Source organism: Cnephaeus nilssonii, assembly GCF_951640355.1.
Source record: "Cnephaeus nilssonii genome assembly, chromosome: 23".
NCBI lineage: Eukaryota > Metazoa > Chordata > Mammalia > Chiroptera > Vespertilionidae > Cnephaeus > Cnephaeus nilssonii.
In genome coordinates this window covers 10,378,624-10,406,002 of record NC_137094.1, presented here as the reverse complement: position 1 = coordinate 10,406,002, position 27,379 = coordinate 10,378,624, and the positions used below count along the sequence as shown (strand labels likewise).

Genomic DNA, 27,379 nt, shown 5'->3' with positions numbered 1-27,379 from the left:
CCCTGACTGTTTTTATAGCCAATTTGTACTTCTTAATCCCTCCCCCTTTTCCACCTTGTTCTCCTCCCCCAACCTGGCTCCCATCTGAAAACCGTCAAAATGTTTCCTGTAACTGTGAGTCTGTTTCTGTTCTGTTTGTTTGTGTTTTAGATTCCACATATAAGCGAAATAATACGGTATTTGTCTTTCTCTCTCTGTCTTATTTCATTTGGCATAATACCCTCTAGGTCTATCTGTGTTGTTGCAAATGGCAAGATTTCATGGTTCTTGATGGCTGAGTAATATTTTGTTGTATATATGTACCACTTCTTCTCTATCCATTCATCTATCGATGGGCACCTAATTTGTTTCCATATCTTGGCTGTTGTAAACAATGCTGCAGTGAACATAGGGGTGCTGATATCTTTTCCAATTAGTGTTTTGTATTTCTTCAGATAAATACCCCAAAGTGCTGGATCATATGGTAGTTCTATTTTTAATTTTTAGGGGATCCTCCCTACTGTTTTCCATAGTGGCTTCACCAATTTGCCATTGGTGAGCATTATTTTGGAGCCCCTGATCCTTTGGCTTCCTGCAAGTGATGAGAGACAGGATTACCCAGACCCCTCCGGGAACTAAAATTGAACATGGTGCCCTGTTCTTTAACACCAAGACAGAGCCTGCTGTTGAAAAGCTAGGCTATTGAAAAGGCAGAGAGCAGAGGAAACACTTGAGCTTTTCATCTTTTTCACTCTTGTAATGTCCCTCACACTGTATGCCACAGCCTTCAAAATATGGTCATTTTCACAATAAAAATGCTGTGGATGGTGCCAGAGCATCATGTCAAACCAACTGTGGCATCCTGCATGACATCTCAAATATTAGTACAAATAGTATTAATTCACATGCTGGGCAGGGGGTCTCAGGAATCCATTTTAAGTTGGCGCTGAACTTGGGTTTACGATTTCCCCGGGACTGCCCAGGTTGAAAAAGTGTTTGCTGAACAGGGCAGGGCTGGGCCACCCTCCATCTCCAAAGCCACTCAAACTAATTCATTAACTAGCGTTTGGTTTTAACATGAGCAAACCTAGGTTCCAAAGCAGGTGGCTGTTCCATGTCCTTGGATAGCAGTGAGGTTGTTACAAAAGTTGTCTCTGGGCCCTAGCCATTTTGGTTCAGTGGATAGAGCATCGGCCCACGGACTGAAGGGTCCTGGGTTTGATTCCAGTCAAGGGCATGTACCTTGGTTGCAGGCTCCATCACCATGCAGGAGGCAATCAATCAATGTGTCTCTCACATTGATGTTTCTCTCTGTCTCTTCCGTCCACTCTCTCTAAAAATCAATGGAAAAATATTCCTGGGTGAGGATTAACAAAACGAAACAAAAAGTTGTACCTGGCATATCACTCTTAATTTATTTTGGGGGGAAGAGCAAAGATGATGTATTTATCATCAGTGGATTATTTAATGACATAATTTCTTAGTTCATTAAGGATTCAGTCTAGGTCTTAAATTACATCTGGTTTGTAGACACAGAGAAGAGGATACTGACATTATACATCTTGCATTCAATTGAGTTTAGGGCTAAAGTAAGACTTTCTGTGCCTTTCTGGTTCTCTCTGGCCCTGTCGTTCTATTTCTGCACAGTGAATTTAATAAAGAAACTATCTTGGAGTAATAATTCCAACAAGCCCTGGCCATTCCTTTGGGGGAAGAGGACTGACCTTTTCCTGTTTTTAATAAAAGCACGGTGAATTTGGGCTCACCTTGTCTGCAGTCCAGTGCCACTGTCTCTCTATTTCATGGTTAAGGATGGGCTGAGCCCATTCACTTCCTGTGAATCAGAAGCCTGAAAGTGGTCCTGGGAAAAAATGCCTCTTATTTACAAGCATTTAGCTACTAGGATTTAAATGATCTCTGGTTTTTGTTGTTAGGTTTTGTTATTTACTTGTGACTTAATAGCCCACCTATCTCTAAAAGAACTGGGAGAATCCAGCCGGCGTGGCTCAGTGGTTGAACGTTGGCCTGAAAACCAGGAGGTCATGGTTTGATTCCATGTCAGATCACATGCCCAGGTTGTGGGCTCGATCCCCAGTGTGGAGTGTGCAGGAAGCAGCCAATCAGTGATTCTTTCTCATCATTGATGTTTCTCTTCCTCTCCTTTCCTCTCTGAAATCAATCAATCAATCAATATATATATATATTTAAAAAAAGACCTGGAGGTAGGGAAGTGTATGTTGGCTTGGGAAAACTGAAAGCATTTTGGGAGGTGGGAGCATCAGATGAAGTCAGGAAAGGCAGCAGTGGTGGCCTCATGAGAAGGGGCTTGCATATTGTGTAAGGATTCCAAACCTACCCTGCATGAGAAAGAGGGCTTTGGTGGTTTGTAAGCAGGGCGGTGCCATAATCCAATTTCTGTGTTCAGAACATAATTCTGGCCCCCAGCTATGATGGCAGTGTCTCTGAAATTGGAGAAGCAACCTTTTCCAAACCTTCCTCAATCATGTACCTAGTTATATGAACCCGGGGACCACGGAATTCATCTAGTTCATGCTTTACTGGGTGGCTCCCGTTAATGTGCTACAATCAGGACCCATGTCGGCACTGAGTTCTATAAATTCAGACTGGAAATGTAATTTCAGCTCTCACAAGGCCTGCATTGTTTCGGTGATATTATAATCAATGACTGTGGCTCCTTTGGAAACTCATAAAATGACCTCTTTTGACATTGATTTCTCATCTGTTTTTTTCTTTTGACCTTTCTTCACCTCTTATGTCTATTTGCTAAGGCATAGTATTTTATTGCCAGGCGCCCTTATAATAACCACAGTAGCCATACATTTAGCTTTGTTCAGGTCACTACTGCCTACATTGACTCTGTTGTGGAAAGATCTAGTCCTCTCAGAAGGAGACTGTTTTACTTCCATGAGAAGATAACAAAGTGTGCCGTTGAGTTGCCTTCTTTTTGTTTTTAATATATTTTTATTGATTTCAGAGAGGGAGGGAGGGAGGGAGGGAGGAGAGAGAGAGAGAGAGAGAGAGAGAGAGAGAGAGAGAGAGAGAGAGAGAGAGAGAGAAATATCAATGATGCAAGAGAATCATTGATTGTCTGTCTCCTGCATGCCCCCTACTGGGGATCGAGCCTGCAACCTGGGCATGTGCCCTGACCAGGAATCAGACCATGACCTCCTGGTTCATAGTTGCTTTCTTTGCTTAGACTGGAGTTCAGAAGGATTGCCACAAGTATTTTGTCCTTTTGAGTAGAGCCCCAGATTGAGAAAACCACAGAAATGATCACAAATATGGTATCAAACCTCACATGGACCTTTCTAAGACATATCCACATCTTGCTGAGAGCCGGCCAGGGGTTATAGAGGAAGTAAATGAAATGTACATCTTCCTTAGAGGAGTGTGTGGTTTGTCTGGCCTTTGCTGTTCCCCAGTGTGACCTTTGGAAAGAAAATGATCAATAGCCTATTGGATCGGCTCTGGTCTGGCTGTCACGGTTCAGGAAGGGAAGCTGGAGGGATTTCAGTGAAAGCACCTGAGATGGCTATGTGCAAACTTAGAATACTCACGTTTTTTCAGTAGTTTCCAGAAGGTTCCTGAGCAGCTAATGTATGATGGGCATCTGCTATCTTTGCCTGGCTCAACATTCCGATGAGGATTTTTTCCCCCCCCAAGAGCTCAAAACTGAACATGTCAGCAGTGAGCAGCCACCCAGCTTTGTAAAGAATGCCACGGCTGACAACCTCACAGCTGCCGAGGACTCAGCTTGGTCTTTCTGGTAAAGCAGTGCCATGCACAAGAGGCTCGGTGGCATTGGGACACCACGGAGTTTCCAAATGGCTTTACTCCTGGAAGAATGGGCCAACCCCTCCTTACCATGTTGCCCCATGTCTGGTGATTATAACCATGACAATAGCCAGCCCTTTGGTGGCTCTTGAAGGAACACGAGGACTTTTCTTTTGTCCTATGGGAGTAAAAATCAAACCAAAACAAACAAACAAAAAAACCTACCATATTTTAGGAACAAGACCATTACTTTATTTGTCATGCCGCTCAAATTGTTTTGGATAAAAGAAATAATTTGGGGAACACATAAAATTTTTGTTTTAATATTTATTCTTAAATAATGATTAAGTCAAGAATCACACACATTTCTACACCATTTGAGGTGCCTTTTTGCATCCACTTTAAGATACATAATTTTGTGAGTTTCCCCCCCATTTTTATTGTTTACACTCGTAGAGATGTTCCCATTTCCATCCCCACCCAGTCACCACCCCTCAGCCCACTCTGACTCACACCACACCACTGTCCATGTCCATGGACCATGCATACACAGATGTATAATTTTGCGATGATTAAGGAAGAATGAATGAAGGAAGATGAAAGAAAGGTACCTCCAGATCTCCACGTTCATCTGCAGGTGACCTATTGATTTTCATCAGACTCCCATAGTATGTAAGAGCCTTCTTAGTGATTTAGGGTGATTAGTCCATGGGCTCTGGCTGGAGGGCACAAGATTCCTTAACCAACTGCCCCAGATGGTCCCTGAGAAACCATCTCAGGAATGACCTGCTGTTGTTAAGGATCAGGAGTGACCAGATTCCAGTCCTCACTATCCCCCACCCCAGTGAACAGGGTGGGAACTGTCCTCCCCTAAGACTGCTGCCGCCTTGGTTACTGACCAGCAGTTGTCCCATCTCCCAAGTCTAGAAATGTCAAGTCAAGGGGCGCTTAGGGTTTTTTGAAGGACTCTGGGATATTTAGTCAGAGATGTTATTTTTTAAAATATATTTTTATTGATTTCTGAGAGGGAGAGAGATGGAAATAGCAATGATGAGAGAGAACCATGGATCAGCTGCCTCTTGCACTCCCCTTACTGGGGATCAAGCCTGCAACCCTGGCATGTGCCCTTGAACCCGGGACCCTTTAGTCCACAGCTTGATGCTCTGTCCACTGAGCCAAACGAGCTAGGGTGTCATAGATGTTATTAAACACCTTTCTGAACACACAGGTCTCTCTTAGATCATTTTAGAAAGATGGGGAGTGAGACATAGTAACGTGGGAGTGCGAATGTAGTGTATGGTTACTACTTAAGTGGTAACAAGGAATTCATTTGGAATAATTTACAGATGGAGATGCCTTTAATGTTGATGTGTTCAGTCACTATGAACTTGCCCCAGCTTTTGCCTCAGGGTTACCCAACATACCTGAGGATATGTGCAGATTTGTCGATCTGTCTTTAATTACCCCACTCCATTCGGTAGCACCTCTTCAAAAGTTGCATAACCATGTTCCTCATAGCTTTAAAATTCAGTCTCAGGCATGATCTCTGTTCAACATTCTTAGTATGTCTTCCTTGTACACTTTAAAGTGAATCTAATGGGGTTCCCTCTTCAAAACACTTTTCCTACCCAGCTGGTGTGGCTCAGTGGTTGAGCATCAACTTAAGAACCAGGAGGTCACAGCACATGCCTGGGTTGTGGGCTCGATCCCCAGTAGGGGGCGTGCAAGAGGCAGCTGATCCATGATTCTCTCTCATCATTGATGTTTCTATCTCTCCCTCGCCCTCTCTCTTCCTCTCTGAAATCAATAAAAAAAATATTAAAAAACAGAACAAACAAATAAAAAACATGCTTCCCCTGCTCTTGCCATTGTTATTTTCACAGGACATCTGAGCATTTTATAAACGGGAAATAGGGCTCCTGGTGGGCTGAGCTGCTTTTGCGGAGTGCTACTCAGCTGTTTCCAAGTATGGTCAGTGCATCATCCGGGTAACCTGCCTCTCAGGCCAACTCCTCTTCCATACGGCTCTTTTCTCTCTCACCTCTACATCCGGAAAATGGCACAGCGACTGTTCCAGAACATCAGAAAAGGGTGGACTCTGCCAGTGGGCATGCGTTGACTCATAATCGTCACTCTTTTAATCTGAGGCAGATGGAAAATTATTTGGAGGTTGCAGTAGCAGTAAAAATAATGTTGGCTTCCTCTCTGCTTTTGCCTGGAGAAACCCAAGAAGCCTGTTTCTTATAATTAGAAGGTGCGTGTGAACTCGGGCAGTAGCACCTAGTCAGCCATTGTAAGCATGAGCTGGTTCACCTTTTAGAAGTGACAGGCGAAGAATCCGCCTAAGGTTGCCTGGAGCTTTCTTTAGGATAATATCCGAAGGGAAACCCTTGCAGGTTCAAGCCAAGAATTATCAAATGACCCAGTCTTTCCCTTTATCTAGTCCTTTCTCTCTCCGTCTCAGAACCACCTGAGGACTTGGAGCTGCTGACTTCAGCTTGTTGGCTGGTGTAGAGGTCTCAGATCCTGGATGTGAAATAGGAGGAAAAAAGCCTTTCAAAAACCTTTCTCCCATGATTTCATTTTCCCCTTTGTCAGCCTATCTGCACACCTTTAAAAAAATGCCCTTTCTACTTTGGACTCTGTTCTGTTCGCTGATTCCTTCCCACATCTGGCTATTTCCAACCTGATGGCCAAAGGGATGTTCCTTGACCTTGAGCAGTCATTTTAAATGGCACTATTTTTATCATTTGGAGCCTTAGAAGGGTCTTCTCATACTGGAACCAGACTCTTGGGTCCCCGTGACACAGGAATTAGGCTGTATCCACAGATTTCCTGATGGTTAGTTTAGGAACTGATATATTTTGGTGGGAGTCCCATTTGCTGGGACCCCTTAGAGACAAGCACGTGGAGGACAAGGCAGTGGGTAATAGAACAGAGGAGGAGTTGGGACTAATCCATCCACATCCAGGTTTGGGCAATGGAGAGTCTGAACCTCTTTTTCTGCCCTGAAGATCCCGCTGTTCCAACCACAGGGCCACTCGTAATGTTGGTCATTGGAGGCTGGCATTTGCTCAGCTGGTGCACAATCACCTGCCTCCCTGTGGAGTTTCTTTAGGTCAGAAGGAGATGCTTGGTTTCCCTGCCAGCGGCTTTGAGATGAGGGCTCATTCGCACGCAGACAGGCTGGACCCTCTGTTACTCAATCTTGAATTGTCCCCAAGCGACTTATGACCTCGGATGATCAAGTTGCGCAGGTTACGTCGTCTGTCCCATCTAATGAGAAATAATGTTGTTGTTTTTTCTTTTCTGGGCAAGGGCTATCTTTTATCAAGATATTTCTCAGGTGTAACCTAATTTTTGTTGGACTGCATTGAGTTTTACTACTTCAGCAACTTCTTGGGCCAAATAATCCATTTATTAAGCTGGGCTGCCAGAAGTTCTTTTTCACCCCTCCTCCCCTATTTGCCCCCCCACCCCCACCCCAGCTCAGACATCTTGGCACATCACCATAGACGCTCCTTGGGGTCCAGGTCAGGGGATCACATAGGTACGATTGCCTTCTAATAAGGTTCTTTGACATCTCAGTTATTAAATTCTCTTGAATGTGAAATTCTCAAGCACATCTGGCTTACAGTGAAGTTTGCTCTAGGTAGAGAATGCCACAAATCACCACAGGGGAAGTGTTCTCAGGTGTTTAGTGTGGTTTGCAGATTTATGTACTTACCCAAAAGAATGTCACCTCCTTCCCAGAGCATCTAATCTTCCCAAACGGGAGGTAGAGAGGACCTTTTCCTTTCCATGTGGTTTCCCCAAATGGGAGCAGCGGAGACCTGCTTCCACCTTCCTTTCGGTCCATCCTGGCTGACTCTTTCTTGAGGCCTCTTCTTAGCTGCCAGAAGAGCTGCTTTGGACATCTCACCAGTGGCACTGCTGGTCTTCCTGGATTGGAACCAGCTCCAGGGAAGTCTGCGGCTGAGAAGAAGGTGCTCAGAGCCCAGGCTGAGACCATGGGCCTAGGAGTTGGGTGAAGGGCACTGGGAAGCAGGGAGACATGGGACAAATTCCTTAACGCATCTCTAGACCTTCTTGATGGCGCCATTGGGCCCAGAAGTTATTCTTTTCTGTTGTGTTACCATCTTATCACCTCCTCAGAAGAAATTCAACATGGGAATTTTCCCTTCATGGGAAAGTAGTTCTTCTCTTGTTCAAGAAACCTTACTGACTTTAGTTATTCTTTGACTTTCAAAGAGACATGATTCTTGGTTTTGTGAATCTCATGAGTCAGCATTTACCACATGGTTCCTTTCGGGTACTTGTTCTGTAAGATGGAGAGAAGTATTTCATGTGGGAAAGTTTAGGAAAGTGGTTCTATCCCATCCTGCTTCTCAGAGATTCACAACAGCATGTAAAGGCTCTGGCAATTCCTGCAGCGAGGAAATTAGTTTTGTGGATAATCTATCAGTAAGAGAATGCTCGTCTGAGGAAGAAATAGTTAGGCTCTGAATTGCATGATGAAGAGAATTTGAAATGAGAGAGGAGCTACTATTCTGGACCGAGGAAATATGTACATATTTAAGAAACTCTGAAGGCCACTGATCAGAGAACAGTGCACTGAAATGAGGGGGTGGTGGTGGAGAGGGTGGGAGGGCTTGGCTAGGAAGGGCTTATTGGCCATTGTAATAATTTTGATCACTCTCCAATGGGCAAAGAAAAGCCTTGGGTTTTCATAATCAGTATAGTTACATATGCGTTGTTAAAATACCTCTTTGGTTACAAGTTGAGAGCAGATAGGAGGGCCAGAGTATGTTGCAGGGCTGAAAATTTTCTTACACTCTAGGGTCCTACTCCAGTGGGTATCGGAAGAACATTAGATCCTAGTCTCTTCCAGTTCAAAATAATTTTATTTAAAATGGTCTCTTTCAGTTAACTGCTCAGCGAGTTCTCCACCCAGTCTCCTTCTCCTGGAGATGGCACAGGGTGGGATGAGAGAGCGTCTCATGCTGAGACTTCCATGGAGGGGGATCTGGTACTTGCCTATGGGTCTTTGGTTGGCTCTCTGGTCTCACTGGTGCCCTCTGCAGGAATGCCTCTGCACTGTGGCATGGGCACTGCTGCCCTGCCTCCATTTACAGCTGAGCAGTGAACTCCTACCTGTTCTATTTCAGCTTGGTTAGGAACCGGAGATCCTCTTTGCTGCCTCATTTGCTCCTGAGCTGTCTCTGACATTGTTGTGTGATGACTGTCTGAAGTCCAGCTCTGTGTCCCGCCCCCTCCTAGTCCCCACTCTGGTAGGCTCCCCAGCCAGCACCATCAGTGACTGCCCTTGTTCCTCTACAGAGCACAAAGACCTTCTGCATCCTTCTGTGCTACACTCAAGCCAAGGGAGCAACTAGGGAGCAAGACTCGGGCTTCCTCTCTGCTCATCCATATTTCCCCACCTTTACTCTGCAAAGCTGCTTCAGGTTGGGAGCTGGGGATCCAGGTAACAAGGTTGTAGAGAAAAACTCTTTACATGCCTATGTGCTCCAGCACTTCAACCCAGAGAGATGAGTCAAGGACTCCTTTCATGGTTTGCTGCTGCTATCTCTGCCTCTCTCCTTCCTCCCCTGACACTCTGGGCTGAAAAGGGAGGCGAGTTCTGGTCTCTAGTTCTATTTCTATTCTCTCTCTTGGCCATCAGGCAAACGCTAAAGTCTGGTATAAATATAAAAGCCACAAATCTTACTATGGAGTTGAGAATGCCCTTTCTCGCTTTCTCCAAGGCTCAATTTAGAGGCTTCTGCCCAACTACAGAGGTCAGGCAAGTCAGCTTTGAAACTCACATCTGAGCAACGTGTTCTTCTGGGTCATTTCCGTCTACTCCCCCTAATTGGGGCTGTAATCCTCATGGCTCAGGCATGGAAATGGATACGTGCAAAGGATTATTATTTAATACATTAATTTAGTATTTCCAAAATATTCTCCCTGTTGACCATAGGAACAAAGTCTGCTAAGAGAGAAACTCATAACTTGGACTTGGTGATGATAATGGAGATGGAGAGAAATTAATGGATTAGAACAACATCTAGATGGTGGGATTGGCAGTGCTTGGTGCTTTATTCAATAAGGTGGCTTGTCGAATGTGAGGATCTCCGGCTCCTGGTTTGCATGGATGGATGGCGATGCCATTTATGAAGGCACAGGACACTGGAGAATTGTTTAGGGTGACTAGTCCACTTTTGGACTTGCTGAATTTAAAGTTCTTGTGAGACATCTAAGTGGAGATACCTCATAAACCAGTAGGATATACAGAGTCATAGCTCAAAATGGATATTTCCATGGGAAATGATATCATAATTATGAGGTTGGTTGGTGAGTATGGCATTAGAAGAGTGATAAGTAGAATGATCAAATGGTAAAGAGTTAGATGTCACCATCTCACTGTAGGTGCAGAGGCTTTCCAGAGAGACCAGATGATGAGCATGTCTGTTGGCTTCTCTCCCGTGACCCATCCCATGGTCACTCTGCCTGCTCTTCCATAGGACACAGCTTTCATTCACATACATTAATACATTCAATCAGTTTACAGGAAATTTTACCAATGAGGGAATAATTTTGTCTCTTTCCAGTGATGTTGCATATCTCTATTCTGATCCTGTTCTGCATTGCTCTTAAGATTTTACTCTAAAAATCTATTTTATTTCTATTATCACTGGATTCTACAAATACTTGCAAAAAGGTTGATGAGCGACGGTGCTAGAAATGTAGGTAGGGGCTAAGTAACTAGAAGATATTTTGGCTTTATCCTACTGTATGCATTGGATAGCCATTGAAGGGTTGTAGGCTGAGGAATGTAGCTTGACCAGGATGACGTTCTGGTTCTAATGCCAGCAAGTTGACTCAGCCAGTTAACTCAACACCCATGTATCAATCATTTCTTTTGCACACAATGCTGTGCTAGATGCTATGTGGATATCAAATGAAAGGTTTAGAAAATGTATCCAGTTATTATGCTAGCATGCATTGGGGATTTATGTAGAAAAATTAGCATTCTTTTAATGTTTGGTTTGTAAAGGAATGCACAGCAGAGAATGTCCATGGTTCCTGACATCAATGCTTTTCTTGAAAACATGACTTAACCTTTTCAGGTCACGACATAGACATTATCCTTCTCAGCTTCAGAAGCGCCAGCCTATTGGTTCTGGTTCCTTTTGTGATTTAGCATAATGATATTATTTTCTTCAGATTCCTCATGGAAAGTCATCTCAATATATCCTAACTATGTATTTTGATTTTCCTTTTAAATAAAAAAAAATTAAAAAAGCAAACAGACCATAGACTTCTGTGTGAAAATCGCAGATTTCAAAGGAAACATTAGCATCCTAGGAGAGCGCACTTCTGAGGGAAACTGGCAAAGAGATCCTTTCAGGGTTGGGTTTTAACATCTCTGACCAGTTGGGTGAAAATTGTTTTTGAAGATGTATTACATTTCCTGATCAAATGGAAAAAAAATGACACCTGCCAGCGTATCTAGGAAACACCCGGCTAACATGGCCACGGGCCACACACGCCCTCCCACATGGCTCGCTGTGAAAGCCTTCCAACTTCCCGTTTTGGCAACTGGGGCAACCTTGTGCCTCCTCGTGGAGACCGGCCATCTCCGAAAAGTAGGCAAAGCTCTCGACTTGTCATTGTTGTCCCTTGGAAGTTCCCAAGGGTGGTTAATAGGTGAACTTTCCTTTCTAATGTTTAACCCGGCAGTTCCTCTGTTTCTGCCACTTCTAATACTCGAGTCAACTTTGTAGATCCTTGTTCTTTAAATCTATGAGTCGGGGGGTTTTATTGAAACAGTGTGACGTTAAAAATTTCTATCGGATACACTTCAGAGTTACGTGTCCTGGGTTTTGAACTCCCTCTAACCTGGTAGGGTGGTTCTTTTGTTTGTTTGTTATTCCTGTCCTGCAAGGGTTAATTTTCTTTGCTTCTCTGAGTGTTTGATGTGAATCCTCCTATATTAATGTTGGTTTTGAAAGGAAAAAATCCCTGTGTGCTCCAAAGAGGGCCTTGGATAGTTTTGCATCTGCAAATAAAACCCTAACAAATGCTCATTTAAAAAAATATATCTCCCCAGCTGAGCACATTAAGGGTCCATGCAACATCTTTGTATTCCCTTCAATAAACCAGGTGTGCTTCTGGAGATTAGCTATTTTTTTTTCATAAAGAATGATTTTGAAATAAATGACAATGGGCTCATTTCTCTTTATGCGGAGGATAATGTTAAAAGGGAAACAGCCCTGATGAGTTTTAATATCTCCGATAGCTTAATGAGCACTTACTCCAAATGTGAGTGTGTGTGAGCAAGCACACGGCACCGAAACTGGATATATGTGTACACATGTGCCTGAATAATTTCCTAACATCTTAAGTAATACCTGTCAGGGATTTAAATAACCCAGCGCCAGTCTGGTGGCTGTTTTTCCTGAGGCTTTCTGCAGGAAGTCCATTTTCCCGTGGCGCTGGGGTTTTATTTTATTTTTTAAGCATCAGCCAGAAAAATATGAAAATGGACCAGGATTTTATGTGCCAGTTGTGGTCATTGATTGTGTCTCTCTCCATAAGTTACATGCAGCTCTTTTCCACCTTATGTCTCCTCTGTAATGTGAGGGTGGCATAGGGATGTGAGGTGGATGGGTTATGTTTGGAATTGTTTCTATCTATGTGGAGTACACCAGGAATGAATGAGAGTTGGATTTAAGATTCCTAGGAAGGGATCATATTCATATATATAAAATAAACTTGGTATGGGATGGAAATGTGTCATTCCACGGATCTTTCTAGTACGTGTCTGTAGTTCATAGACTGAGTGTATGCAGATGTGGGGAGGGGCCCTAGGGCTGTGAAAGGTAAGCGAGAGAGCGAGGGTGCTGGTAGGACTCATGGAGCTAATCACAGATGCCAGTCTGGGTACGTAGCCAAAGGGAGGGTGGGCAGCAGACGGAATGATTCCAGAAGGATCTACTGGACATCCTGTGGAGGGCAAAGAGCCTTGAACTTCTGCATGTCAAGCTCGGCTTCATAGTTTGGGAAACTGGAGAGGTGATTATTGTTTTACTAGAGAACTAAGCCTTGATTATTTAAAGACAGATTATACAGGGCACAATAGTCCAAGCATCTCTCATTGTTGTTTTTTTTTTTTTTTTTGGTTTGTTAATCCTCACCTGAGGATATTTTTTCCTTTGATTTTTAGAGAGAGTAGAAGGAAGAGAGAGAGACAGAGAAATATTGATTGGTGTGCAGGTCAACACTCTAACTACTGACCCACACTGGTCAGGGCTCCTTTGGCTATTTCAATGCTATTGCTATCTTTTCTAGAAATTGGAGCGAGAAAAGTAAAATTAACACCTGGCATTTTAGTTTTGCCTTCACTCGGCGCTCTGGGCGATGGTGTAGGCAGAGGGACGAGGCGGAAGCTGCGGCTCACGTGCATGGGGTGAATATCCAGGGAGGCAGTCACCCCTGTTTCCCGCAACCCCAGATCTTTGATCTCCATCTCTCCATCTCCAGTGCCTAGGTTTTGTTTTGTTTCTGTACGGGCACAATCTATATAAAGAACATTAGCACTCTGCCTTGAGCAGGATGACTTAAATTGCTGTCTATGTGCGTTTTTCCGAGCCAGGATGTGGGTGCAAATAAACATTAGTCTTCTGCCTCTTAGCCCGAGAAGCTGGCTCACTGTGAGGGTAATGAAAACAAGAACAAAAGGAGCTAAATTTAAAGCCCTGGGTTATGATAATGGCTCTTTAATAAAAGCATTGAGTAACACGCTTGTCACAAGACTCTTTTTTGGCTGTGGTACGACTACAAAGGGTCAGCGGTGATGGGCTTTATTTCAGGAAGGATGACGGAGAACTTTGGTTAACTGGAGCTAAGTCGTGCGCTCTTCATTTATTATTGATAGGTTTTGAAAACTCTTCAAGTGGGGCCCGGTGGTTTTATATGGTTTGGGTAACCAAACCCCGCTTCCTTCTTTCCATTTATGGAAAGCATCTCGGAGGCCTAATTGAGCCACAATCGGTGAGGGCTGCTCATGCTGCTGTGTGAGAACTAGGTGTTTGACTTCCCCAGAGATGCGTGGAGTGTGTCTTCCGTGCTGAGTTTCTTAATGGCTGTTGGGGCTTGAGCATTGCCACATAGGTTATTGTGGAGGAGTGAACATTTTTTTTTTTTTTGTGAATGCCAAGATATCCTTAATGTTTGGAATTAAATTGGAACTGGAACTGGGAGCCAAAGGAAGAATGGGAATTTATGAGAGTGTACATTTTTATTGATTTCAGAGAGGAAAGGAGAGGGAGAGAGAGATAGAAACATCAATGATGAGAGAGAATCATTGATCTGTTGCCTCCTGCACACCCCACACTGGGGATCGAGCCCACAACCTGGGCATGTGCCCTGACCAGGTATCAAACTGTGACCTCCTGGTTCATAGGTCAACACTCAAGCACTGAGGCATGGAGCAGGGGGAGAGGGCACTTTTGAGGATGGCAGGGGGGCTGTCAGGCGCGGAGTAATGGGCTGATGGACATCCTGTCTAGCGAAGGTGGTACCCTTCCGTCGCAGAGAATGAAGGCGGGGCTTTTTTTAAAAAAATATATTTTATTGATTTTTTACAGAGAGGAAGGGAGAGGAACAGAAAGCTAGAAACATCGATGAGAGAGAAACATCGACCAGCTGCCTCCTGCACACCCCCTACCGGGGATGTGCCCGCAACCAATGTACATGCCCTTGACTGGAATCAAACCTGGGACACTTCAGGCCGCAGGCCGACGCTCTATCCACTGAGCCAAACCAGTTTCGGCGAAGGTGGGGCTTTTTGCTAGGAATGGGATGCACACCTCACGGTGCAGAGGGAAAGCTGGTGAGCCGCACCTCCCGGCTGTCACAGCCATAGCTCCTGCCAAGTCGAGGCCTTCTGGCTGCTCTCATTTAAATAAGCCCCTTTGGACAGTTAAAAAAACGCACACAGATTGGATTTCTAATTTTAGCTATGACAGCTTATAATTAGAAACATCTCTAAACTTACTTGTTTACCAACACCTGCACCAATACTGTATGTGTGCCTTTTAGAATGGGCTTGTGGTGGCAAGGGAAGAGGGGCCTGGGGGTGGCGAGTCCCCCTGTTTGTGTATTATTTACTTCTGTTGGATGCCAACAATGTGCCTGTGTGTGCAAGTGTGTTCATGCATATGCGCATGTGCGGTCACACGTGTGTTCACATGTGTAAATTTCACCCATGTGCATTCATGTGTGTGTGCCCCGTGTGTGCATTTGTTCATTTGTATGTGTACTTGTGTGCATGCATGTGTTTACTTGCGTGGGCATGTTCATTCGTATGTCTGTCTGTAGGTGCGTGCATGCGTGGGAATTCTTTCTTTCCTGCCTTCTGGGGTGAACGCCTCCAGCCCCTCTGTGAACTCTGCTGCCTGCGTCACATGGCAGAGTTCTCCCTTCTTGGGAGTCAAAGAAATTTGTGGTCACTTGTTATTTGGGACAAGGTTAGATTTTAAATGACACCCTAGAGAGAAATTTCAGCCACTCATTTTAACAACTCCGGATCTGCACTGGATAAAAGGCTTTTTCTATTTCCATAATTTCTATATTTATGTGTCATTCAGCATACTGTATAGCTGAGTGATTCATGGGAAACAAATAGAGAGAGCCACCCATAATGTACGTGATTCTACATTTATCAAAGCGGAAATACATATCTGTGTGAGAAGGAGCCCACCTGGTTAGTGAAGGGATGTCTTCTTTCAACTGGAATGCTATTGGGGAGCATCCGAATGGTGACGGCATCATGGTTGAATGGCAGAGCTGTACCCCAGGACCCACTGATTGCAGATCCTGAAACGTCAGTTAACAACTCACTGGGTGCATTACTTCGAATAGAATCCTAACGCTTTCTTAGGGCAAGCATCAGTATTCCTTGCAAAAGCATGTAAAAAGGCCATTGCATGCCAACGCAAGCTTTAAAATAAGAAGTAAAATTAGAACACATCCTCACAGACCAATATCTCATTCTAATTAAAGTGGAGATTCTATGGGGAACTCAGCAGGTGTGGGCTTTAGCTGTGACACTTGAGTCTGCCAGCTGCTTGGGTGACAGTCAGATGCCGGTTGACCACTTACTGTTCCAGGGAGCAAGCAGGGTAGAAACAATAAACAAAGACTCTATAGACAGGGCTTGTTGTGGAAACTAACTTTTCCGGAGAATCCAAAGATGGAAAACTGGCTTCTCAAATCTAAGCTGGACTTAGCTAGATTCTTGACTGTCACACACGGGATCAATGAGATGAAATGACTATTTTAAGTCTCTCCTGAGCCTATTCCTTTAACAATTATGTAGTGGGTAACATATGGATGTATGTGAGCTTTCGTGTGTGAGTGTGTCTATAGACATTCTTTCAGCTCTTAAAATGCACTACCTTTATTCCGACTTGCGATGAATGTTTAAAGGATTTAATGACATTGCTGTCTTGTGTCAGAAGAGTGATGGGGGGATTAGATGAGGGAAAAGGGCTTTTGGCATGGCTTGTAAGCTGTTACTTTCACCAACTGTGGTGTCAGCTCTGTTCTTTTTTCAGTGTTTCTGACGATGGAGCCTCTCAACTAGAGATCCTGGGTCTCTGTGATTTCTTTCTTTCTTTTTTTTTTTTTTATAAAAACGAGAATATTTTTAATGCTTTTACTGAGTACCCACTCAGCGCAGAGCATGAGGGGGAGGGCATGAGCTTACAGAGGAGGCTCTTTTACTGTGGAGGGTGCCCTGTGTGGAAGGGAGTAACTGGAAATGCTAGAGAGCAATGCAGGGTTTTGCCGGAAGCTACAAATAAAACTCAGCATGGTCCATGTTGAAGTCATTGATCTGGCATTGTCTTTCCTTCAAGCCTAGCAGATTTCTAAGAGCCTCTCTTTGGGTTGAGTGGAGTAGAGCCAACAGCATCTATTGAGTACCCCTGTGTACCTAGCAGAAGTAGAGGGAGTAGGGTTTGGAGTCAAATTAGGATGGTTTGAATCTCAACCCAAATGCCTGCTGATAGAGTGTTATCTTGGACAAATCCCCCAAGCTTCCTAATTCACAATTTTTGCATAACAAAACAAACCATCTCAGGGTTTTTTGTTGTTTGTTTGTTTGTTTTGAAGGTTAAAGGTGTATTAGAATCATGAAGATATTTCACAGGACAGGAAAAGTTTAATTGTTGATAGAAAAATCCTGAAATATTCCCAAACTTAAACTCATCATTAAAATTTTTTTAAAATTTCTAACGTATTGCCTTAAACATTTAACTAAAGCAACAACTTTACAATAGTATTAAATCCCAAAGTAGCAAGACAGAAGATGCGAACAGTAGCAGACAATTCCAAGTCCAGGGCAGACAGAAGGAAGAAAAGGGGCATTTGCTTCTCTGTGTTAGACGTGTCAGGAGGACAGAGGCAGCCTCTCTTCCTTCTCCATCGGACTGGACAGGAGACAAGCAGCGATTAAGAACTTTCTCCGCCACGCTGCTGAAGAGGCAGGCCTGGAGCTCACCAGCCTCGTGACTTGCTTATCCACGTCTTGTCCAAAAATCGATTCCATTGCCTCCTGGATGACCCAGTTTTTTCCTATGCCACCATCTTGACCGGAAGTCTCATATGACCCATTTTGAAAGATCACCAGTCCGAAATTTAAAAAAAAAGATATAGTTTCACCATTCTTATGAAACAGAGCCAAAAACATGGGGCAATTAACTATGCTCTGGGAGATATTGCCTCATTAAAATGAAGCTCATGGTTCTTGCCTTCTCCCTTCCTCCTCCTCCTCCTCCTCCTCCTCCTTCTCCTCCTCCTCCTCCTCCTCTTCCTCCTCTTCTTCCACTTCCTCTTCCTCTTTTCTCTCCCTCTCCCTCTCCCTCTCCCTCTCCCTCTCTCTCCCTCTTTCTCCCTCTCTCTCCCTCTCTCTCCCTCTCCCCCCTTCATCTTCCTCTCTTGCTTGTGTGTATTTATCTTTATTTCCACATGTTTCCATGGTACCTAGCCTACAAAGATTAAAACAGAGTAGATGGGGTCATGTTGATCACTCCTTGACTGGTTACAAAACTCTACCATCCAGGAGGCATTGAAACTGTGTTAGGAAAACATCCTTCAAATCACAGCCACTTCCATGAATGGTGGGAGAACAGAACATACCAACGTACAAACAATTTGAGAGCTCATCAGAAGTTTGGGGCATCGAGGACAGATTGATAGGGCGAAAGCCTGTGTGTGCTTTGAAAGGGAACCTGTAACAGATTTAGTTGCAGCAGAAGACATATAAACCTTTTGGAGCAGTGAAAATAGTCTTTATGAAGGGGTGGGGGGGGGGATGTGAAACCTCTCCCCTATCTGGGTATTAGGGGGGTATCTCAGGAGACTGGACATAAAAGGGAGACATATTTGTCATGAGGGAGTCAGGCTCCCTGAGACATTGGTCAATACCCACGTCTACAGAGGCAGTCAGCCTGTGGCCCCAGGCAAGCAGCAGAAGGGCTTCCTTGGACCTGGGAGCAGAGCTGCTTCTCCGGTGGTCTGGTTTCCAGCTGGGATTCCAAGAAAGGGTGCTCGTAGCTCACAGCTGCAGAGTGACAGTGGGGAGCAAGACAAGAGCAAGGTAGGGGGTCCAGCCTTGGGCCAGAGGCACAGATGTGAAGGGGGCCAACAGGGGAGCGAATCCCCGGTCTTTATTTTTATTTATTTTTATATTTCTATTAATTTCAGAGAGAAAGGGCGAGAGAGAGAGAGAGAGAGAGATAGAAACATCAATGATGAGAGAGAATCATTGATTGGCTGCCTCCTGCATGCCCCACACTGGGGATTGAGCCCACAACCTGGGCATGTGCCTTGACTGGGAATCGAGCCGTGACCTCCTGGTTCATTGGTAGATGCTCAACCACTGAGCCACGCCTGCTGGGCGAGTCCTGGGTCTTCACACTCTGAGAAGCACCTAAGGGTTTCTTGGGAACAGCAGAGCTCTGCCTCCTGCTCCTAATTGTTCCAGAGACTCACTGGAGCTTTCCCTGCAATCGAGTTTTGGACTTTTGTGTTAAAACCTAAACATCCTGCTAAATACTGCAGGGCCTGGTGATTTTTTTTCTAGATATATCTCACTTCGGGGGCCAGAGATGTTTGTAGGGGCTGGCCTTGTGGAGGAAACTGTCTGTAATTTACGGAAAATGCAGGCCTGCACCTAGGTTGACATAGTAACTTTGGCCTCATTCCTCAACTTCCAATTTCTTACACTTAAAAAAAATATATTTGCTTTTGTTGATTTTAGACAGAGAGGAAGGGAGAGAAACAGAAACATCAATCGACTGCCTACTGCATGCCCTACACTGGGGATCGAGCCCGCAACCTGGGCATGTGCCATGACCAGGAATCGAACCGTGACCTTCTGGTTCGTAAGGTCGATGCTCAACCACTGAGCCACACCTGCTGGGCAGAAGGTGTTGTTTTCCAGATGACACAGAAAATCCTCATTCTGGACCCTCTAATTTGTGGTGCAATATCCCATCCTGATTTGCTAGACAATGACGACTCCTTTGTGTTAAAAGAATTGAGGAGCGCCAGGCACATGCCTGTGACACAGTGCACCCTGCAGCCTGCTTCCTGCTTGTCCTCGCCTAGCTGTGAGCAGCACGCTGGAGGAGGAAGCGTGCTGAGGCCCACTCACCTTGCCCGCATGCCTCTGGCTTTCCCCCACCTCTGTGGGTCTGGATTAAAAAGGTTTCATGGGAGAAAGTTGGCTTTTGTCTCAGGGGAAGCAGGGATTCCAGGTCCCTGTGGTTCAAGTGTCAATACCCCGGAGGACAGAACAATGTGTGTCATTGTTCTGTGGCCAGCATGCCGCTTACTTCTGAGTGCCAGATCCCGTGGTTCATAGGACTCCGCTGAATGGGGGGAAAAGTCCCCCCCCCCCACCCAGGCCGATCTGAACTTCAGAGTCGGGAGCGGCAGAGTTTGCCACAGACCAAGGGGAACAAAGAAATTTCAAAAAGGCGTGTGTCGAAACAATAACAAGAAAAAGAAATCCAAAGTTTGACTTTGACATGAAAGGGATTCTGAGTTGAAAAGGGAGAATTTCAGTCATGTGGGAGCCTCGGAATGTCTCCAGTATTCTGGGGACATCCAAACTGTACCCAGGCTGAGCTCACAGGGCTGGGAGGACTCTGTGGGTAGCTCAGGTGGTGACGAATGGCCCCCAGGACTTGGGGGTTAGAGTGGGTAATGTCTGGGGCAAGGGACAGGCCTGCAGGGAGGAGGCCAGCTGCCTCTGTGGGGAGGGGCTGGGACCAGCAGGAGTTCTTGCCTTCCCAGCTTCCTCTCTGTCCTGAGCCTCGACCACTTCCCTTCCTCAACAGGCTGTACCCAGGCAGAGTCCTCACTGGGGACTTGACTCAACACTCAGCCATCAATAATGAGGTTTTGTGGGGGCATTTCTAACAAAAATAAAGGATTATAGATGCACACCCCCCCCCCCCCCCCGTATGCCTTAGTCACGGGTTGCTGCAGGCAGGTGGCCACAGGGGGCCGTCTGTGCCTCAGGCTAGCCATGGTGATAGCTGCTGAAGAGGTTTTACTCGTACATGGAGCAGCCCAATTGTGCATGTGACAATGGGGACCAGTTATTGCACAATAGAGCATCCGTGGATGAAGCATAGCGTGCGTTGAATATGCAACGGAGGACACCATCTCCTCCCAGACATTGGGGGGCATCTCCCTGTCCTTTGGGAGAAGGGGAATTCCATTCCAAAGTTTGGTTGTTTGTGAAAGTGACATGTACAATCATTCCATCCTTGGTTTTCAAAACAGTCACCTCCCACATAATGGAAACAAATGACAATCAGATGTCACCATGTGGGTTAAGGTAAATGGGATATACAACTTCTCTGGGCTTGCGGATTCGCCGATATACCCTTTTCTTGGGAAATTGGGTCTTGTTGGGTTCTATTTTGTCTCCAGTTCAAGCAATTCTAGAGTTGAACAGTTTTAAACACTTTCTCAAAATCCATCCTATTGAGAGTTTTGTCAACGTCATCCCAGATTGAGCATGAATCATTAGTTGAGACTCCTCATGTCCCTCCAGTTTCTTCTTCTTCTTTTTTAAAAAAATATTTTTATTGATTTCAGAGAGGAAGAAAGAGGGAGAGAGAGATAGAAACATCAATTATGAGAGAGAATCATTGATGAGCTGCCTCTGGCATGCCCCCTACTGGGGATTGAGCCTGCAGACTGGGTATGTGCCTGAGCGGGAAACAAACTGTGACCTCCTGGTTCATAGGTTGAAGCTCAACCACTGAGCCACGCCAACTTGGCACCCCTCCAGATTCTTACAGTCCCTGTTTGGTCCTCCAACAGAAGTCCCTGGGAAGAATGCACTGACTACTCAGGGTAGCTGATAGAAGAAAAAGTGAGGCCCTGAGCAGTTAAGGGATTTGATCCAAGATCACAAAATGAAAGAACTGAATGGTCAATGCAGAACTTACTGAAAATTTAATTTCCAATAACTAAAAGGTAATAAAAGTAGAAAGGGCACAAATTCAACATGCAGCTTTATTAAAGAAGGCAAATTTCCTATTGGAAAAAATGCGATTAGCATTGCATCCTTTGTATACTATAGCAGCACAGCTTCTACCTTTCAGATTTAAAGTGACCTGGTCTTCCCAGGACTGTCCTATTTTTGCACTGTGGCATGTGGAAAAATCTCAAATTTGGGAGCCCTTCAGTTGTGGGCACATAGTTGGTCATACTGAATGTGTCACCCCACCCCAAGCTACAATTTTTGGTTAAAGTTGTCATATGTCCCTCCAGGCTGTTCATTCTTATTCTCTCTCTCTCTCTCTCTTTTAATAATATATTTTTATTGACTTCAGAGAGGAATGGAGAGGGAGGGAGGGAGGGAGGGAGGGAGGGAGGGAGAGAGAGAGAGAGAGAGAGAGAGAGAGAGAGAGAGAGAGAAATATCAATGATCAGAGAGTCATTGATCAGTTGCCTCCTGCATGCCCCACACAAGGGATCGAGCTTGCAACCCAGGCATGTGCCCTGACCAGGAATTGAACCATGACCTCCTGGTTCATAGGTTGACACTCAACCACTGAGCCACACCGGCCAGGCTCTTCTTGTTCTCCTAAGCGGGAAACTGGAATTTGTGAGCTAGTAGTTTATGTAGTCTTTGCTGCTGTGGTTAGCCTGGGAAAATCAGCACTGAACTGCGCTATCCCTTCCTCTCCTTCTGGAATTCTCCTCCTATCCTCTCCACCAGCGCTTAGGACAATGGCAGGATTATGGAGATGGATGGGGGAATTTCTCCACGCCTAATTTTCTAGCCCTGCATTCAAGACCCACACCCTGCAAAGAGGCACAAGGGAGGGTCTGCAGACTTTTTCTACAGGGGCAAGATGGTAAATAATTTAGCCTTTGCTGGCCACACGTGGTCTCTGTACACACAGTCTCTCTCTTTTTATAAAAGAACCCTTTGAAAATGTAAAAAACTCTTTTTGCCTTTTGGAGTATATAAAAATAGGCAGTGGACCCAATTTGGCCTCCATGTCTAACTCTCCTATAGAGAGAACATTGCTGTCCAACAGAAATATAATGTGAGTCAGGTTTTTAATTTATGTTCTAATAGCCACTTAAAAAAGTAAAAAGAAATAGGTAAATTTAATTTTAATAATGCATTTTATATAACACAGTATATCCTAAATATTACTATTTTGATATGTAAACAATATAATAATTATTAATGAGCTACTTTGCATTTTTTGGACACTAAGCCTTTGAAATCTGGGCTAGTCACATTTCAGGGTCCAATAGCTGCATATGGGCGGTGGCTACCATATTGGACAAACCAGCTCTGGAGTATCTTTGATGAATATTCAGCCAGACCCTTCTAGTCCATTGATCTTCAATGAGCACAGAAAATAAAATGAAGATCTTAGAATTGGAAGGTAGCTCAGAGATTAGCTAGTCTAACCCATCCTTTTTTAAATGGTAAAGCTAAAGATCAGAAAGGCTAAGCAGTTTGCCCAAGATCACACAGCTTAGTTTAACAGCAGAACTCAGATCTCTGGACCTGCCAGTGGCCTTCAGTTCACACTGTGGTGTCTCTCAGGTATGCAGACTTGTCATTAATAATTCTTTGCTTGGGGTCCTCAGGCAAATGGTTGGTTTTCTGGTCATGGTGATGTGTTTATCCTCTGTATAGCTCAGTGTGAGGTCCTACTTGTGATTTGTGGCATGTGTGTGAGAAGTCTGATTGGGAAAAGGGGTGCTGTCAGTGGCCATAGAGAAGAGGGAGGGGAAGGAGAAGACCTGTGCTCTGGTCACCCAGATAACACACATGTAGATATGAAGCCGTGTATGGTCCTTGTGTGTGCATAGTGCATGCATGTGCATGCGCACATGTGTCTTTGTGGGGTTCTGGACCATATTCTTGTCTCTTTAACAACAACCTAAGCAGCATCCTAGATAAAGGGTGGAATCTGGGGGCTGGAGCTGGGGTGGCAAGGATACTGAGTATTGGTTGTTCTTTCTTCTTTGCTTGGGTAATGCCTATCCCTTGGGTTACAAGAAGGCCTAAGCTGTGTAAATATTAGTTGTGTAATCAGAGTGAATGGAAGAAAGAGAAGTTTCATTGCTTTCTAAGTAGCCTAAAACCATGCCGTGCCTTGGGCATTTTCTCTCTTTTGGGGCAGTGTGAATTTTCCTTTGTTGTATCTGTCTCTCTCTCTCTCTCTCTCTCTCTCTCTCTCTCTCTCTCTCTCTCTCTCTCTCTCTCTCTCCTCACTTAAGGGACTTACAGACCAGCGAATGAATTTTATGAATAGGAAAGCCCTGTAGTGCATTTAGCTGGGGAAAATGTCCCTTAGAATAGATTGTTTCTGAGTCAAGTGTATAAATATTCTGGCTCAAGACCATCCCCTTTTTTCTTAATGAATTGGTCTGGCAGTAGTTAAAGCCAAGTGTGGTCTAGCCGAGTGCTCCAGAGAGAAAAATTGAATGGACAAAAAGCCCAGTCATTGGCTTGAACTTTATAGAATGTGTTGGGCAATGAATTAGAAAATTAACTTCATGACAACGGGCAGGATCTGTTGTTGAAGTCGGTCGGTTTGGGAGCAGTTTGGTGCTTCTCTTACCTGAACCTCCCTGTTGAGTAAATTTTGGAGATACAACCAGTTGCCAAGAGGCCTGTTCAGTTTCCTGGTTCAGTCCCTCCAGTTGATCATCTTTAAAGGGTGTTGTACCATATTGTTATCTGTCTGCGTTAACATGTTATATTTTTATGTCTGGGTTTTGACAAAATCTCATCCCAAACTAGGAAACCAAGCTCTGCCTCTCCTGTTCCACCTCCCTTCTGATCTGTGGGTAACTTTTTTATTTTTCTGCAGGGTGGGTTGGTGATTGGTGGGAGTGAAACTTTTTCTTCTCACATATAGCTTTAATTCCAGCACAATGGTGTGGTTTGCGGCTCTCTGCTTACAGTTTCCATTCCTGTTTAAATACTAAAATGTACTGTTTGTCTCCATTTCTGGACAACATAATTGGGTTGCTAACTGGCAGGAACAATTAAGTGTACAGCATTATGAGAAAAAAAAAATGTTGCAAGCCCTAAGATTTAACTTGCTTTCTAATTACACTGATTTCCTTTGTAAGGGTGGCTTGGAAGGGCTGACGAATGCATATAAAGAAGAACTAGAGTAGGAGAGAGGGAGGTCTCTGGGGGCTTAGGGGAGCTCATCTCCTCTAGATTGTGCTGTCGTTGGGCAGAAGATTGGTCCCCCTTTCTTCTGTTTATCGTATGGGTTCAAGGTTTATTGGCTCTTTTGGGGGGATACTGGAATAGTAATAAAATTGTTCTCTGTGATTTTTCCCCACAATTATTATAGTCAATAGGAAGTTGATCTTGGGGACAACATGTTTTGGGAATGGGGTAAACATGTGACCTTTGTGGTGAGTAACCGTTAGTTTTAATTTACATAGATCATTTGAACGTCTTACCTTATAGGACACATCTTTTCCAATCACCTTGGGGGACTTGGTTAAGAGTAAAATTTAGAAAAGTAAAGGGTGTTTCCTGGTCAGAGATATTGTGGCAGTGGGGTAAAGCCACGAATACCCTAGACTGGGTTCTTTTTTGGGGAGTCTCAGCCAGGGTTGGCAGGAAGGGCTCCCCCTTTACGGGAACGATTTCCCAGCAGTGGGGCTCTGTGTGGAATGTTGTGGGTTAAGCAAGTCACCCCTCAGGCACCATAGGCTGTTTGTGGGTAGCGGGACGTTGCAGCCAGCAAAGTTAATGCAGTTAATATTCAACTGAACTTTTGGGGGGTTACTAATCCCTTAGGCAGATTTGCTAGAAAAGGCTACACATTAATAGCACTCCAAATCAGACCCCCCCCCCCAAGTGGATAGTCACATGTGTTAGCGCATGTAAAACATTGCACCATTTCGGCCAAACTCGGGGCAGAAGTGCTGTTTAATCACTTCTCTGTTGGAGCCTGGTCTTCCCTGAACCCATCACTCTGGGAAGAAGTGAGTAGCCTTACGTGTATGTTTTACAGGCGCCTTAATTAGCATGGAATAATGTCTTTAACACTCTTACCATTTGCAAGTCCAATAAGAAGGGCCGATTTGGTTCTCATTCTCTGCTGAATTTCATGGAAACGAAGCATTTCGGCATCTTTCTTTGCTTTAAAGGGGAAGGTGTTCTGTCACTTCCTTGGGCCCATGGGCTGGATCCGGGAGGGGGTGTAGTCAGCAGGTACAGGGGTGGCTGTCTCACCAGCCACAGGTCAGGGCTCTGTCCGTGCCTCCAACTCAGGTGGGAATTGAGTCACGAGTTGCTGCAAGTCCCATGGGGCTCAGCAAGCCACGAAGAGAGGAGAGGTCGGGAATGGAAGGCAGGTGCTTGGTCACCATGCACGGCTGACCACAGGGAGGGTAGGAGGCAAAGGTTGCTCTGGGCTGGACTTTCACTTTTTATTGTTTAGCAGGAATTTTCCTTTTTCAGTGGTTTCTTCTCTCATTTTAGGCCATGTATTATTCCAGGTAGGAATAATATGTGAAAGGGAGAATAGAAAATCAGAATGAAAATGACCTACCATGGCTATGAGTTTAATAGTTCTGTAACCACGTAACATTGTATTAGTGGTTTTCTAGGATGGGGCTCGCTGAAGACTTTGGTATGGTCCTCTCTCTTACAAGTGATCAGTGTAGCCCTGGCTGGGTGGCTCAGTTGGTTGGAGCATTATCCCATACACCAAAATTTTGCAGGTTCCATTCCCAGTCAAGGAACATACCTAGGTCATGGGTTCAATCCAGGGTACAGGCTTATAGGGTCAGCAACTGATAAATATTTCTCTCACACATCAATGCTTCTCTCTCTTTCTTCCTCTCTCTCTAAAAATCAATAAAAACGTCTCCTCAGGTGTGCATGACAAATGATTAGCATAATGAACATTCATCTAATATTTTTCAGGACATGTGACTTTAGTTGTTTTCTCTTATTTATCCCATCAAATGCCCTGATTTTGGGTTTCTGCATTGGAACCTTTTTTCATAAGAGTGTGGGCAAGGGTAAGGGGTCAAGCTTGTAGAGGCCACTGTCTTACTGGTGAACATCCTTAGCAGGCGGTGGAAAAGCATTGGCACTTGAAAAAATGACTGAAAGGAGTTTTCAATGAGCTGTGGACATTCTTTGCTTTCTCACTGGCCTTGACCACAAACAGTGGAGTTCACTTTCTTGTGCATATACTTTGCCCGTATATAATATTGATTTACCCCTGCAATTAGAACCAAAAGCCCTAGACAGATGTTATTTAGGATTTTTAAAAATATATTTATTTTTGGCCACAATTATTCAAAGTTGACCTTACCCTATTGGCCTTTTATTTTTAAGGCTAGACTTGTCCTAACAGAAGTGGAAGTTACTGAGGCTCTGGGAAACCCCTCCTGGACACCACTTGGGTGCGGATGGCAAGAGTGATCCCCAGAGCTGCTCATGCACCCTCCTCCCCTGTACCCTCCTGATTGATCTTACTGGTCTACATGTAATTAATATGCAATCACTGCTGATTCCATTTCTTTAAATATTTTGAGAGGTAAATGGCAGGAAAATTAGGAGATCTTTTAGAGGCAAACCTAGTGTACATTTTGCTAGAATGATGCATCAGATTGAATATTGCCTTTGCTTCTCTTCCCCATTGGGAATGGATCTTAGCCAAAGAAGAAGGAAGTCATGGTTTGTTAAAAGAGAACCGATTTGACAGTTTTCTGTGTCTCCAACCTAGGTTAGTATTTCAAAATGTGTCTATCCTAACACACAAAGGGAATATCTACACTAATAAATGAGAAACATGTAAATTAACCATCACTCTGCTATGCTCACCAGCCAATCAGGAGGGAATATGCAAATTAGAAGGACAAAGGTGGCGGCCACCCAGCTGCTCCAGGTGCGGAGTGGCCGGGCGGGGCAAGACAACTGCTATGAGAGGGAGAGCAGGGCGTGAAGGGATCTACAGGAATGGCACTCCAGCTGCAGCGAAGACAAAGACGA

General features: G+C 44.6%; 1 protein-coding gene across 10 annotated transcripts in view; it reads left to right on the top strand.

Moving 5' to 3' along the window:
* ESRRG (estrogen related receptor gamma) overlaps nt 1-27,379 on the top strand; it is a 429,120-nt gene that overhangs the window by 26,799 nt on the left and 374,942 nt on the right. Inside the window, exon 1 of one of the 10 annotated variants that reach the window (XM_079763436.1) lies at nt 25,033-25,356. The exons of 8 other annotated variants lie outside the window; for them this stretch is intronic. The gene's annotated coding sequence lies outside the window, so the exon portion shown is untranslated. Of the gene's footprint in view, nt 1-25,032; nt 25,357-27,379 lie in introns of those variants that run through there. One more of the 10 variants, XM_079763444.1, reaches the window with a different exon arrangement.